This window comes from Pinus tabuliformis, chromosome 7 (assembly GCF_031772625.1).
Source record: "Pinus tabuliformis cultivar Carrire ecotype Pingquan chromosome 7, CPIR1, whole genome shotgun sequence".
NCBI classification, from domain to species: domain Eukaryota; kingdom Viridiplantae; phylum Streptophyta; class Pinopsida; order Pinales; family Pinaceae; genus Pinus; species Pinus tabuliformis.
Window position 1 is genome coordinate 1,471,074,557 of NC_142293.1, and position 16,525 is coordinate 1,471,091,081.

Genomic DNA, 16,525 nt, shown 5'->3' on the forward strand with positions numbered 1-16,525 from the left:
GTCTTCTTCTTCGCTTGAGTGAGAGGCCTAATAGGCACTCCTTTCTTAGCCCAACCAACAAACTTTATCTCTGTAATAGGAGGGTTGTTATGACAGCAGAGACAACTTCCTTTTCTTCGCACGAGTGACTGTAATAGGCCCTAAGATAACCCTATTAACTTCGATTTTCTTCCTTCCTTCTTCTTTGGACTAGAGGCTCCTCCTTCGTCCTTTTTCGTACCCTATACTTGTCCTTTCCTTCGTTGATTTCAGAGGTGAATTCCGTTCCTTTGGAGGGGTGGAATGACCCTTATATATAGAGGTCTGCTCCTTCTTTAGGCCGACTTGAGGCCAACTTGACTTCTATGCTTCAAATTGCTTCCTTTTGTGATGTCGTTGCATGGAGGAGGCTTGTGACTTGGCTTGGAGGTATTTCTTGGACTCTCATACATAAATATACATGGTGTAACATGCCCTTAAGGGTCTTCAACATTTCTTTTGACTCTTTGACTTCCCTATAGCACTTTGACCTGTGGTATACCTATGCAATGAGCAAGAAACTCATTGATATAAATAACAAAAATAATATTTATTTTCTTTTATAAATACAAAGATCAAAATTACATTTATGAAGACCGAACCTAGTTACACTTTCTTCAACATGCATTGGTAGGCCGAGCTATTGGTTGTTCATTAGAGGTCAAATTAGGAGGGTCGAATGACCACGGCGAACATTTTGCCCAGACCAACAACACTTCAACCCCACAGAACCCTCAATCATCAATCAAATTCACACCCAGACCTCTCCTCCCAGTATTTTTTGGAGCAACTTGTGGAGAACCAAGGGCAACAAAGAAGAGAGGTTTTCAATGGTTATGTGAAAGAGTATCAAGCATTAGGAGAAGAATTCAGGCGGCTATGCAATATTAATAAAATAATTGCCTACATTTTTGCACGAGAAAGAAGATTTATTGGCATGTAATATTAATAAAATAACTGGTTACATTTTTGCATGAGGAAGAAGATTGATTGGCATGTAATATTAGTAAAATAATTGGCTACATTTTCGTTGCCCATTTTGACAATCTACTATGTTTATTTGCTACATAAGAGTTTAATGTTTAATTGAATACAAACTACGTGGCAAAATGTCCCATTGGTTTTCTTGCAAACTGTTTGTTAAAATGTTTTGAAGATTTCTTTTGGTTTATATTGAAAAGGGACATTACATTGGTATCAAAGCTATGAATTTTGTCGGCCTGAGGGGTTATTTATAGTTTTCTCACAGGTGATTAGTGTTGGAGATCATTGATTTTAAAAGCCAAGATTGACAAGTTCTCCCTGATTTTCTGAGGGCCAAGTTTACCTTGCTACAACATAGCTTAATTTATTAGCTCCATTGATGAAGGTTATTTGAAGGGTCCAAGTTATATTTGTAAGAGGTCAAGTATCTTCTCTTTTCTGTTTAAATAAAAGAGCCCATTTTGCATGGGGAGGAGGTCAAAAATTGTCTTGAGCCAAGTTTTGCCATTATCTTCAGTACCATGTTATCTTAAAGGCAACATTTTGTTGGAAATGTAACTAGTATCGGTCTTCATAATGTAATTCAAATGTACCATTGATGTATTTATTGTATTCATCATCATTATTTTATTTTAGTCAAAGCATGTTCTTCATGCTTTTAGGGTCAATTGAGTCAAATAAAATTTATTATGAGTCAAAGAAGTGTAATCGAGTCAAAGTCCCATTTGGACTTGTTGTAAGAAAATGATTTTTTTATTTTATTTATTATTTATTTTGAGTCAGAGTCAAAAAGTCATCCACAAGACCAAGTCAACCCTCCTTTGGTCAATCAACCTAAAGGGGAAACTATTTGAGCTCTTGGATAGCTATAGATATGAGTCGAATCGACCACTTGGAGGAGAAAGTTCATTCACTCATCCATTCACATCAATTTATGTGCAAGAAGAAGTATAAGAGAAAGCCAAAGGAGAGAGAGCGAAGTCAAAGGAAAGAGAAAACAAACTGTTTGAGCCCTAATTTTTTGTTGTTGTTGCTAAAGCAAGAGTTGGACCTTCTATTAACTTGTGTCTAAAAATATGTTACAAAAGTTACAACCGACGTAAAGAGGAAGCAATTCCTCTAGCAAAGGGAATTTTTGTAGCAGCGCTTAGTACCCGTACTAAAAAGAAAGCCCTGACAAAACATTTGGCGGACATAAAAATGGGAATAGAGAATGCAACCAAGAGATTTCGGGTTCGCTGCCTTTCTCCCGGACCCACCAACTTGCTCGAGAGCCAATAGTTGTCGCTCTGCTCCCTCAAGATCTAACGGTCAATGGCCATATCGCGCGGAACATAAGCCCGAGGAATACTTTCCCGATGAGGGCGGTTTTCACTCACCTCCCGAAGCCACATGTAGACTGTTGAGTGGCATTGCATGCAATTCGTAGAAACCACTTTTGGTTTTGAGGGCGCCCGATATGGGTGGTAAACCGGAAGCTGTTTTGACTCCCTTTGACTTTCTCCCAGACCCACTAACCTGCTCGATAGCCGATAGCTGTCGATCTTCTCCCCCATGATCAAACGACCAATGGCCATATCGCGCGGAATATAAGCCCGAGGAATACCTGCCCGATGAGGGTGGTATTCACTCACCTCCCAAGCCACGTGTAGACTGTTGAGTGGCATCGCATGCAATTCGTAGAAACCACTTTTGGTTTTGAGGGCGCCCAATATGGGTGGTAAACCAGAAGATGTTTTGACTCCCTCTAACTTTCTCCTGGACCACTAACCTGCTCGATAGCCGATAGCCATCGATCTGCTCCCCCATGATCAAACGGCCAATGGCCATATCGGGCGGAGCAAAAGCTCGAGGAATACCCGCCCGATGAGGGCGGTATTCACTCTCCTCCCAAAGCCACGTGTTGACAGTTGAGTGGCAACACATGCGATTCGTAGAAACCACTTTTGGTTTTGAGGGCGTTCGATAAGGGTGGTAAACCAGAAACTGTTTTGAGTCCCGCTGACCAACTCCTGAACCCACCAACCTGTTCGTTGGCCTATAGCCTTTGCTCTGCCGCTGCCTATTTTCCTTCGAGACCCACAAGTTCCCAAACTCTGTGTATCTTCCTGATATACCCCTATCCTTCATTGACGAGAGGAGACAGTCAGTTGCCCTGTCTGTTCTGGTACTGCTCCATGTCTGTGAGGGCCCTAAATGAACAACCTTCACGCAATTGGTTGTCTGGTACCTCCTCCCACCTGCAGCACCTATTGTCTCGTGTGCATCTTACCCCTTCATTGGCTAGCCAGTCTGCTACACTGTTGGCTTCTCTTCTTACATGAACGAAACTTAGAGTTCTTAGAATTCTGAGGTGAGCTTGTATTCTGTGATAGACTTGTAGAAGTCTCCAGTGGCTCAAGACTTTATCTAGTGAAGTGCCCGAGCCTAGCCATTTGACTGAATTGATGATTAATTCAGAGTCAGCCTCGATGATGGCATTGTGAATGTTGTACTCTATTAGAATCTCCAAGCATAGCTCCATAGCCATGAGTTCCGCCATATTATTGGTGGCCCTTCCCAGGTGGCTGTGGAAGATGACTTTTAAGTTGCCCTCCTCATCTCTTATAACTCCACCATAACCAGCGTCCCTAGGGTTACCTTTTAAGGCTCCATCTATGTTGAATTTTAAAAAACCAGGTGGAGGAGGTTGCAAGAAATCTTTTCCTTCTGAGGTATGCTTCACAGTTCCATTAGGACTATGAGGGTTATGTGATTGGAGTCCCAACAGTTTCAGAATGCGGGCTTCTATGTTGCCCGGGGGCTTTTCTGGAGAATGTCCCCCAAGGCCGTTGACCGATTCCTTAAGCTACTTTAGGATTACTGTTATGATATTTTGAGCTAGGCCAGTCTTATCTTTGAAGATACTGTTGTTGCATTCTTTCCAGACATTCCAGACCAAGAAACCTGGAATCAGGGCCCAGGTAGTATTTATTGTCTCATTGTCTGAGAAGTCTCTTCTCTAGTTTTTCAATGTAATAGTAATGTTATTTTTGTTCCTGTCTGTCTGCCTGAAAACATCGACTACCCAATTCCATAAGGTTGAGGTGTAGGAGTAGAGGTTGAGAAGATGATTCATGGTTTCTTCCTGCTGGCCACATAAATGGCATCTTGAAGGTACAACAAACCCTCTCTTTATGAGATTCTCCCAAGTTAGAATCTTTCCATGTTGGACCAACCACCTGAGCAGTTTGATCTTCTTCCAGTGTGGGTTGTTCCATATATCTTTCCATGTCTTGTCAGTGCTTGGTAAGTTAAGTCCCATAGCTATTCTTTTGGCTTCCTTGAGGTTGAAGACACCCTCATTATTTCTACCCCATTTTAGTAGGTCATCCGAAGTTGAGGTCAAAATTTGTCTGTTTCCCAGGATGATCTCCAGAGCTTTAGCTTGAGTTTTCAGCGGGGTCACCTCATTGTATTCTGGTAGCTTCCAAATTCTCCATTTACAATTCTCCCTTGACTGTTCCCAATAGTCACTCACTTTTTTCAGTCCTTTGTTTATTGTATCAGTCTGAATACTATCTAGTTCCTCTCTGCTAAGGTTACCTTCTTGCTGCCAGTTGTCCTCCGAGAACCAGGCAAGGTTTCCATTTCTGATCTCTCAGAAACTGCGTTTTTGTACTAAAGCTCTGTTCTCCTAGGCCTTGTTCCAAATATGGGAACCTTTTATGTTTCCTGACATTCTTATGTGGTCCTTTTCTTGCCAATCCATTGCATATTTTTGTTTCCAGAGTTTCACCCAGGGGTTTTGTATTTCCTTTAGCCATCTCCACCATAGTTTTGCTCCCAAGACTCTGTTTAGAATCACTGGGTCATGTAGACCTAAACCACCATGGGATTTGGGTTTGCAAATCTTGTCCCAAGCTACCAGAGCCCATTTCTTTTTCTCTTCTCCTTTTCCCCAAAGAAAGTCTCTTTGGATATTTCTGATTTGCTGAAGGATACCTGATGGTGTCGGAAGGGTTGAAAACATGAAGATTGGGATGGTTTGTAGTACCGCCTTGGTGAGGACTAACCTTCCCACTAAATTCAAGGATCTGCTAGTCCTCTTGCTGACCTTGTCCTTTAGTTTATTTGTTACAACCTCCTAGATGTCCTTTCTCAACAGTTTGTCTGTGAGGGGTACTCCCAGATATTTGGAGGGCAGTGAATCTCTTTGAAAGCCTAGAATTCTGGAGAGATTCCTTTGAATAGAGATATCAGTGTTGAAAAAGAAGATCTTAGATTTTGCAAGGCTTACTTCAGTACCAGCAGCCAAAGCAAACTCATATAGAATTTGTTTGAATGCTTTGGCTTCCTTGACTATGGGTATGCCTTGCAGCATAGTGTCGTCCACAAATTGTTGATGGGTCAAAGTGTCTCCATTCTGAGTAAGTCTTAGTCCTTGTATTCTTCCTTCCTCCCTGGCAGCAGTGATCGCTCTGCCCATTCCTTCCATCATGAGAATGAAGAGGAATGGTGAAAGAGGATCACCTTGTCTGAGGGCTCTTGAAGGCTTGAAAGTTCTGGATGGAGAGCCATTAAGGAGAATTGAGCAACTGACAGTAGTGACAAGAGCCATGACCCACCTTATCTAATTGTGGTCAAAGCCATATGCTTTGAGAACATCCCTGATATAAGACCAACTTAGTTTATCATAAGCTTTCGCTATATCCAGCTGTATAATCATGCCTGCTTTCTTATTAGTTTTGAGGGAGTGCACCACTTCATGAGCTTGAATGATCTAATTTGCCTCCCTTCCACATATCCAGTGTGCTCTTCTGACACAAGTGTTGGTAGAAGAGGTTTGAGTCTATTGGCAATGACTTTGGAAATGATTTTGTACACCGCATTGCATAAAGATATGGGTCAAAATCTGTTAGGAGTGGTGGCTTTTTCTTGTTTGGGGATCAAGGCAATGAAGGATTCATTAATCACTCTCAAACCTGATTTAGAGTTTCTTGATTCCTCCACTACTTCCAGAATGTCATGTTTGACTATCTTCCAACAAGATTTGAAGAAGTCTACATTGAAACCGTCTGGTCCTGGGGCTTTCCCATTATGCATTTCTTTGATGACCTCATTGACCTCCTCCTCCGACATTGGCTTGTTGAGATTATGATTGTCTTCCCTGGTTACCAGCTTTGGAATGTGCTGGGTAAATCTTTAGTGAATTGGGGTCTGTCTGCCATATTCTCCTCGGCAATACTTTGAAAGTGTTGGACTAGAATATCTTCCATTTTTTCATGAGTATTCTGCTCTGTTCCTTGGGGATCTATAAGTTTCGTTATCCTATTGTTAGCCCTGTGTGCAATGGTAGACTTGTGAAAGAACTTAGTGTTCCTCTTCACTTCCTTAATCCATTGCACTTTGGATTTTTGTCTCCAGAAGATTTCCTCCTGATAACATCTTTTATCCCATTCTTGTTGAAGTGAGTCCACTAGATCTTTTCTTTCCTCTGTGAATCCTTCTGAGATGAGAATTTGATTAATCTCTTGTAATTTATTTTCCACTTCTTCTTTAGCTTTGAAGATGTTGCCAAATTCGTTTTTGTTCCATTCTTTGAGCTTTCTCTTGATGTGTTTGAGTCTAAGATGAAGGATGAACATTTTCGTTCCTTGGGTGTGTAACTCTTCAGCCCACCACTTCTCAATGTTTGTGATGAAATCAGAGTGTGTGAGCCAGACATTCTCAAATCGGAAGGGCTTGTTTCTCGTGGTTCCTATCATAGAAGCTTCCAGTTGTATGTGCCAGTGGTTTGATCCCCCAAAAGGGAGGATGCAAGTTGTCAAGTTGTTCCTTGTGAGCAATAATTCCTCTGAGACTATGAATCTGTCAAGTCTTGAGGCTACTTGAGCTATACCCCCTCTCTTGTTATTCCACGTGAACGTGCCATTTCCAGTATCCATGTCTACCAGTCTCATATTAGTGAGGAAGTTCTGGAATGCTACTGAGTCTCTACCCAGTATTCTGGTTCCCCCTTTTTTTTCCGTGAGAGATTTAATCATATTAAAATCTCCTCCCAGGATCCAGGGTAATTCTGGGTGCCTTTCTTTCATTTCCTCCAGAGAGGTGAGGAGCCTGAGTTTTTCTTCCAAAAGTTGAGGACCATAGACATTGGTAATCATGTAGCACTCCTTGTCCCCCACAGGTTGAATAATCAGAGAGAGGTGGTGCCTAGATGCCTCCGCATCAAGAATACCAAATTTTTGTGGATTCCATAGAGTGAGAATTCCCCCTGCTGCATTAGTTGCTTTGACTTCGAGATACTCATATTTACTTAACCATTTGTTATGCTTTTCTCTAATTTTCTCTATTGAGCATTTTGTTTCCTGTATGAACACCATATCGGGTTTTTCTTCCTTGATTCTGTTACTTAAATTTCTCTGTTTTATTTTGCTTCCCAGTATTCTAATGTTCCATGTTTTGAGTTTCATGATGTGGGGTTTTTAAAGGAGTAACTGGAGAGGTCTTTCATCTTGCCTGAGTTAATCATGAGTTTTCCGCATTTTAACAACAGTGCTTTTTGTCTCTTCCTTCCTTTTTTTTTCCTGGGTTTTTGGTAGATTTTCCTGATACTAATCCCATTGATTTAACTCCTTTGTTCTTTACTCCTATAGCCTTTTGATTAGACCTGTTTAGGAATAATTGTTGTACTCTATCAAGTTCCTCCTGTGGTAGAGAGTTGATTCCTTTGTTGCTTCCTTGCTCTAGAAACTTTTCTAGTTCAAGGTTCTCCCGCTCAAGGATCTCCTGTAGATCTTGGTCCTTCGTGCTGCTTTCACTTGGGGACATCTCATGGTCCCTATCTAATTCCATGGATTTTCGAGGATCCATTTTGTGCTCATCTTGTTCCTGTATGATTTCCATGTTAGCTTCTTTTCCTTTCTCTCTTTGGTGGTTTTCTGGTATTCTTTGTGTTCCTTCTTCTTCCTCTTCTAAAATTTCAAAACCGTTGTGACTCGGTAATTTGCTTTCACTGGGTTTCTTTTGGGTCCTCTTTCCTCCTCCTTTCCCTCTTCCTCCCATTTTGGTAAAACCTTCAGGGTCTTTTCCTTTGTTGGTTTTCTGGTTTTCCTCCCTTTTATTATTTGGGCAGTCCTTGAAGAGGTGTCCATGTTCATGACACTTGCAGCATTAAATGGTATGTGTTCATAGTCAACTGTCTGAACCCATTCCTCATCATAAACTTCTAGGGCGACCTCATCCGGAAGTGCTCCTGATAAATCCATCTCTACACATATGCGAGCAAAGGAGGTGTATTTTCCTTGTAGAGTTGCCTCTGATATCTTTATGAAATGCCCTAATTTATCGCCTATAGCTTTTAAAGATTCCAACATCCAATAATCTAAAGGTAAAGAGTATAGTCTTATTCATACTGGGACCAATGTGAATGTCTCGCGCTCCGGAACAAAGTTCATCTTCCAAGGTTGCATGTAGAGACCAGTAGTTGCAAAGAAGTATGGTCCTCCTTCAAAAATTCTGTCCTTATCCTCCAAGTTCGTGAATACCATAGTAAAAAAACCCTTAGATACAAGATGGATATTTAGTTCTCCTTTTGGTTTCCAGGTGTTTTTTATCCAAGTGTATAGTGCCTTCTCCGTGGGCTAGATACCCATAAACTTGCATATGATCACATAGGTTGTCATGTGATCCTTGTGATTCTGCAGACCTGGATCGTTTAGGACTACTCGAGGTTTAATGTTAGACTTGGGTTTACAGGGCCGCATTTTTCTACTGTTCATAGTTCTCTGACCACTGTTTCCAGCTTTCTCCTCCTGTCGAACCTCCTCGTGGGTCCCTTCATTTTCATGGAGTTTGCTGCCTTCCGCCTTTTGGGTGTCAGTAATTTTTGTCTCATTCTCCGAAGAACTTTGAGGTTTGTTTCGATTCGCTCCTCTGCTTCTGTTCGAAACCATGTTACTGTAGGAGGGAGTGGAGCTCCCTCCCCCTTGCCCCTCCATGGTTACCAGCTTGTCCTGAGTCTTCTGTATCAAACCCAAGTTCTCTCCGCTGATATGCCTGTCTCTATAAATCCTCGTGTTACCACGTTTGAGCCCTAATTTTTCTCACAGGCAATTTTTTTGTATTTTTTGAGGTTGTTACAGGGATGAAATTTGGCCTTCACTACAAGTTTGAGAATTTCTTTACTTTGACTAGATTTCAGTAGGGATTGACTAGTGTTGACTTTTGTTGACTTTGACTTGGAGTAGGGCTGATTTGGGGTCTTTGTGGCATTCTTGGTCTTGGTCTTGGGTCTTGGATATCTCACTTTGATTTGATTCTATAAGAAGAGGATTTCTTGGGTTTTCTCCCTTGTGGGGTTTTTCCCTGACTTGGAGCCTAATTTTTGTGTCCTTTGTCTCTTTGTGATCTTTATGTTTTGTAAATTTTGGTAATTGCTTGATGAAGAGTATAAATTTAATAAGAAGCTAACAAACATTCACAAGTAATTATCAAGTTAAGAGAAATCAATCCTAATATACTAGCATCCTCGTTTCTCAACATGGTATTAGAGTTAAGGTGAAGGGAGGGAAACTTGAAGATCATTTTTTGTTGGCATATTTGAAGATACTTCTACAACAATTATTTCACTCTCAAGTCACACTTGCAACAATTACTTTTGAGGAAATTTATTGCAACAATTATACTTGAAGATATTCTTTTTATTAAGGGCAAAAATAAGATCCAAAGATCATCATCTTTGTAGAAGCCATCACTCAATTTTGAAGAAGACCATTGTAGCAACAATCTCTCTTTTGACATTATTGAAGGCTTTTGGAAACATTGTCAAGGTCTTGCTCATTCATCACCCATCATTGAAGAAGTCATTATAGTAGCTTGAAGACATTATTGTAGCAACCATCCTTGAAGACATCACTATATCAAGCTACCACTCAAGAACATCTTTGGAGACTCTTGGTAGCATCATCAACATTCTTGGAAGCACTCTTATAACAACCTCTTCTCCTTTGACAAGTAATTTACTATACTCTATGTCTCAACCTCCTAGTCAAATGACATCTGTTTGCAAGGAAGGCAAAAAAACTTGATGGAGCCTCTAATTTCAAGGCTTGGAAAAAGAGATTTGATTTGATTCTCATAGAAAATGAAGTCATGGATTTCGTTCTAGGCAAAGTTCTAGTACTAGACAAGAGAAATGCTCAAGAAGAGGTAGAAAACAATAAGGGATGAATTAGGGCTCAAAGAATCTTCTTTGAGTCTATCAAGGATCACCTCATCTCTTTTGTTATATGTCTGTCCACATCCAAAGAAGTCTATGACAAATTTGTCAAACTATATTCTGTTAATACTACAGATAAGAAAATATCTCTAAGGAATCAACTTTATAGAACAAGGATACCAAAGTGTTGAAATATGTAACTAGGTTTGATCTTCATAATATGTCATGTATCTTTGTATATTTTAAAAGGAAAGAAAAAATTATTATTGTTATTTTATAGCATGGGTTTCATGCTCAAGGTCAATTCGTTCTAGGTCAAGGCACCCATTGTGTGCTTCTACAATTTATCAAAGAGTCAAGAAGTCTATAAAGTCATTGTCATATGTAATAGAGCCTATTGGGCATTTTGTAACACGTTAAAGGATTTTATTTTGAGTCAAAGGTGTCATTTTACCCCTCCAAGACCAAGTCGGCCTAACAATGAAGAAGTCAGCCTCATTAGGGTTATTTGTCCTCCTTAGAAGCATATATATAAGATACCTTCGACCTCATTTGTATTAATCAATCACGTTCGATCAAGAAAGCTAAAATAAGGAGAAGGAAGGACAAGCCAAGGACTAGATCTCAAGAAGAAAAACAAAATTATGATTTTTGGTCATTCTCTCTCATGTGTGAAGAAGACTAGGGTTTGGTTGTCGCTACAAGCCCTAATTTCAGATCTCTGAGAAGGATTGAAAATTTGATGAAAGGAAACAAGTTTTATAGTCTATTTGTCTAGTAGGAAGAAGCAAGCCATGCGAAGAAGTGAGGAGGCATAAATCAATCTTATTCATCCACATGCGCGAAGTTGCAGCAGTTGTAGGAGGGCCGAAAAAGTGCAGACCTGTAGTGAAATCCGAAATTTGTTGAAGGGGTTGAAGTTGTGCAATTAAATAAGGTTTGACTTGGTTTGACTTTGTGAAAGAGATGCTCATCTATAGAAGGTTGACTTGGTCTTGGAGGGGTCTCAGTCTTGGGTATAAAGGTCTTGGAATTCATCATTTGAAGATTCTATAAGAGAAGAATTTCTTGTGGGTTTTCTTCTTTAGGAGAGGTTTTGGCCTTGGCTAGCAACCTGCATCTTGTGTCCATTTGTTCTGTTGATCTTCATTTTGGTAGTTTTTTGATGATAAAAACACTATAATAATCAAGAGAAGAAGAAAATAATTATAAATACTACAAGTTAAAATAAATGATGTCACAAGTAGTTATCAGTAAAGAGAAATCACCCCTAATCCAACTGCCCTAGATTTCTCAACATGGTATCCGAGCTAAGGTGACAAATAAAGATAGCTTGAAGTTCATGTCAATTGAAAGGATACAAAGGGCCAAACATAAGAAATAAGAAGATCTAGTCATCACATCCCATGACCTCATCATCATCTTGCAGAAACGACTCTTAAAAGAATAAATAAGACATAAAAGACCATACTCCATCTCATCATCTAGAAGAAGGAAGGACACTGCACTCTTAAAGGGAAAGAACAAGTTCTAAAACATTATGGAAAGTCTACAACGGACCATCCTTATATTGAAGAAAAGATCACACCTCAAGCATCTTGAAAAAGGAGTATTGTTTTGAAGAAGGAAGATCACCCCTCCCTCATTCTAAAGCTCACACTCTAGTGGAAGACATCATCATCAAGGAGGCATCTTCATTTGTCAAGCAAGTAATTTATATTCATGTCTCAATATACAAATCAAATGACTACTTTCTGCAAGGAGAATAATTAACTTGTTGGGACATCAAACTACCTTGCATGGAAGAAGAGAATATATTTTATTCTCACATAAAATGAATTTTTTGATTATGTTATGGTCTCCATCACCAAGCCTCCTCAAGATCAGGCTCAAGAATTATCAAAATATATGAAAGGAGAAATAGGGGCTCAAAGAATCCTCGTTGAATCTATTAAGGATTCTCTCATTCCCTTTGTAGCAAAATTGAAGTCATCAAAAGAAATCTATGAAAGTTGGTAGACCTATACTCTGTAAGTACCACTGTGGAAATAATATCCTTAAGAACTGAATTATACAAAATGAAAGTAATAAAGGAATAATGGGTAGCTTCATATCACATATTAATGATCAACTACAAGAGCTAGGAGAAACAATGTCATATCTAGAGATGACCACTTGCGTACTCAATGCACTACTGAAAGAATGGGGCAACTTTGTATCAAACATCTATGCAAAGAAGGAAGCTACACCATTCAATGATCTATGGGAATTATGTAAGATTGAAGAATCCAAATTAAAAGCAAAGGATGACGTTGAATCAAATGAGCCAACACAAGCATTTGCAGCTATGTCAAGGAAGAAAGGAAGGTTTGGAAAATTTGAGCCTTGAAAGAAATTTCAAAAGAAAGTTGACATGTCTAAGATTTAGTATTATAAATGTAATGAATATGGGCACTACCAGAGGAATTGTCCTAAACTCAAGAAGGGAAACAAGAAAAGGAAAGAAAAAAATGAAGCCCATGTAACCGAAGAAGTGGAAGAACGCGATGAAAAGAAAGCAAAGAAAGAAGTGAAATACCTCTACTATTAAAGGTATCTCATATGTTGAAGTTCATTTTCAATTTATAGAAGATAACAATCATGGTAGAGAGCATTGCAGTTAAAATAGGATGCATTGTATCATTATTGAGATGGCATCATATTAGAAGCATAAAAGGATAATTAAAGTAGCAGTTTGCATGGTTGAAGCAAGTCATATGGCAAGATTGGAAGTTAAAATCTCATCATACCTCATCATCATTAGAATGAAGTATTTGTAGAAAAGGATCATCAAGATCCTCCACAAGAATCTTTGTTGAAAAGGTTCATCACTACTTGAAGAAGCAAATGTTACATAGACAGTCTACATTCCACTTAATGTGGGATCCATAATTTAGAAGGATGAAGGTATGATGACAAGAAGTGCAACATAATGGTTTGATTGAAGTATTTCCCATCTTCAAACAAGGGAAAAGGAAGCTGCTAAAGGAAGTCTAGATGACCATACGAAGAAAGAGGTATGCATACATTTGATAACTTTTTGATAGATAGACAAAGTCATGTCTTCATTTTGTTTCAAAAAAGGATGATTGAAATGCTCTATCTCATGAGCATGTTTGAAGAAGAAGACTCCCTTATGGTTGATGCATGAAGGCATAGATATAATATGCCTTGAACTCTTCTACATATTGATAGAATCAACATTATATGACCTCATGAAGAATATGAGGTAGTGGGCAACAATTGTTCCTTTAAAGAAGGAGCTATGTATAAAAATTCCGAGGAAGCAATATGTGAAGAAGTTGAAAAGAGAGTTCGTAAGATGCATCTACATGGATAATCAACATCTGATGTAAAGAAGGATTGGTTATGACATCTCCATGAAGAAATTGTGAGAACGTTGATAAGTATGATGAAGAAGGATAACCTTGGTAATAGATGTCTTGGAGATGGATTCATATAGAGAAGGATGTCGATGTTGCATAAGAAGATAACAAAGGGTCATCATAAAGAGGTAATTATATTTTGAAGTTCACTTTTGATTTTTGAAAGCAAGCATCTAGTTGGATTGGAACAGGGCTACCTGGAAAAAGGTTGTAAAAATATATTTAGTACACATACATTTGGATGGATGATTCTGAAAAGAATATGACTTGAAATAGGTAGTCGTATGAAGAATAGCCGAATGATGACAAAGAAGGTCAATTTTTGATGAAAAGAAGGATTACATGACTAGCATTAGTTAGTTCAACACTATGTTTTGTTGAAGGAAAGTGATGAGAAACATGGTTGAAGCCCTATGAATAAGTTATGGAAGAAGATGGCTCCATGATGTAGAAGTTGAAGTTTATTCATGACACGATGATGCAGAAAAAGAAGCCCTATAGGCAACTGATAGTACCATGATCTCCACTGAAGAATAAACAATTGTTTTTGGAATCAAGTCCCTAGTTAAGAGGGAGCTTGGGTATATTCCTTTCATGTAAAGGAATGAGTAAATCCTCCCTAGTTGAGAGGGAGAGATAGAAACATCATTCTTGTGTTCACATCATGAAGAAAGAATGGAGGATTGGGTAAGAATCTACGACCGATACTTCTTAGGGACAAAAGTAGTCTCGGGAATTGATACACTTTCAGGATGAGGTAGGGCATCCAAGACAAGAGTAGCCGAAGAGGAGATTCCTTGATGATGTGAAAATCCAAGAGGGGAATGGTCCTAAAAGGACATACCTTGTGAACATCCAGATGGGGTATGCGCCTTGAGAGATAATGATGAAGGTGTATATAAATCATTGTCTCTCCAACATCGTGCTCTAATCTAGTTGAGATATAGAGATATTATTCAAGGCCTTGCTATATGACAATGATGGTTGATATAACGAGATGCACTGATATAAGCTAAAAAATAACTGTTAAGTTATGGTATGTTCTATGCTTAGAGCAGTTTACTTCTTTTTCTTATTATTATCAACAGATTAGCAATCACATGTACATTAAGTAAAGTGCAGATAGAACATTAAACGATTGACAGAAAAACAAGCCAAGACAAGAGACACAAGATGTGGCGGCTAGCCAGGGAAAAACCCCAATATGGGGAAACCCTTTGATCAAATCTTCTTTTATCTTCAATAATTCAGCAGAGAGAAATAATACATAAATCTGATTTACATCAACAGCAGCAAACCCTAGATCAACCCTCAACTAAGGCAGATAATATCTTGCAAACCGACCATCGGATCGACTTGATTCCTTCACCAAAAAATGTGGCCTTCTGAGGAGAGTCAGTTCCACCTACAACGCAGTTCTGAGAGAGAGTCTGATGGTCAATGCTGGTCAAACTTCTGATCTGCAGTTGCAACCCTAAATTCTGCGTCCTTCCTTCCACATGTGTGAGAGAAGAGTCCCTTTCTGCGCAGTAGGAGAAGAGCCTCTTTTTTGCGTAGGAGAGAGAGAGAGAGATGTGATGAGATGAGTGTGTCCAAATGAGGAAAAGACCTCCTGTATTTATATACAAATGTTGATGATGAATAGATGCGTCTGTTGGGCTTCTGAGCCTACATGAGTTGCTATTCGGCTTGATAATTATTCCATAATCAAAATAAATTCATATCTCCATAAATACTTATCAGAATCGGATGATCTTTAGATCAATCCTACATCTCTCGATGAGAGGAATCTAATAAAAATATTATCAGCCATGAATAAGATGAACCACATGGAGTTTGGCCCTAGTTGCCAATTTTAACACTCCCTGTCAACTAGGGAGAACTCCATCTGCAATTTGTCTGTCGATCGCTACTATTCATCCATCAAATGCACTATCCTGTACAGCTTGACCCCTGCTCTGCTCTGCTCTATTCTGCCTGCTTTTCTCTATTCTATTCTGCCCTGTTCTGATCTGCTCTGTTCTGCTCTGCTCTGCTTTGTCCGAATTATGAAGAAGAAGAAATGATCGAGGATGTATCATACCATCCTCCACTAACTCAAAGTTAGTCTCAGAGCGTGTACCACTGGTCCCAGACGAGTCCTCAATCGACCCGAAGTCAGTGTCATAGTGGGTACAACTCTTACCACTGGTCCCAAACTAGTATCATCGTTCACTGACTCAAAGTCAGTCTTAGAGTGTGTACCACTGGTCCTAGACCAGCCCTCAACCGACCCGAAGTCAGTGTCATAGTGGGTACAACTCCTACCACTAGTCCCAGACCAGCATCATTGATCCCAGATCAATGAAGGTCATCCTAGCATAGGGAGTATGGTAGATACAGTGATGCGTCCATTCGTACTACTATGGTCCCTATCCTCATTTCCTTGCTCATTGATCAGATGAGAGGTACTTCTCATGAGTCCCAGACTGCATGGGTAGGATGCCTCGACAGGAGAACTAATCATCCTATCCACAGGAGAGTGAATCATCCTGTCCATTGGATGGCATGGAGAACTAATCATCCTGGCTCACAGGAGAGCGAATCATCCTGTTCCACAATCGCCATGGAGAACACATCATCCAGGCCTCATAGGAGAACTAATCATCCTGCTACACAATCGTCATGGAGAACAGATCATCCAGACCTCACAGGAGAACTAATCATCCTGCTACATAGTCGCCACGGGTTGTCACAGGGAAAGTTTGATCCTTTTACCCTATACAAGGTGCACCACCAGGGGATGGTGAGTCACCCTGTGGTCATATGTCGCTCCAAGAAGTACCCCACGCCCCCCCGGAGCTCCCACAACTCAATACATCATACATGACCCTCATCAGAGGGTTTCTGAACGACA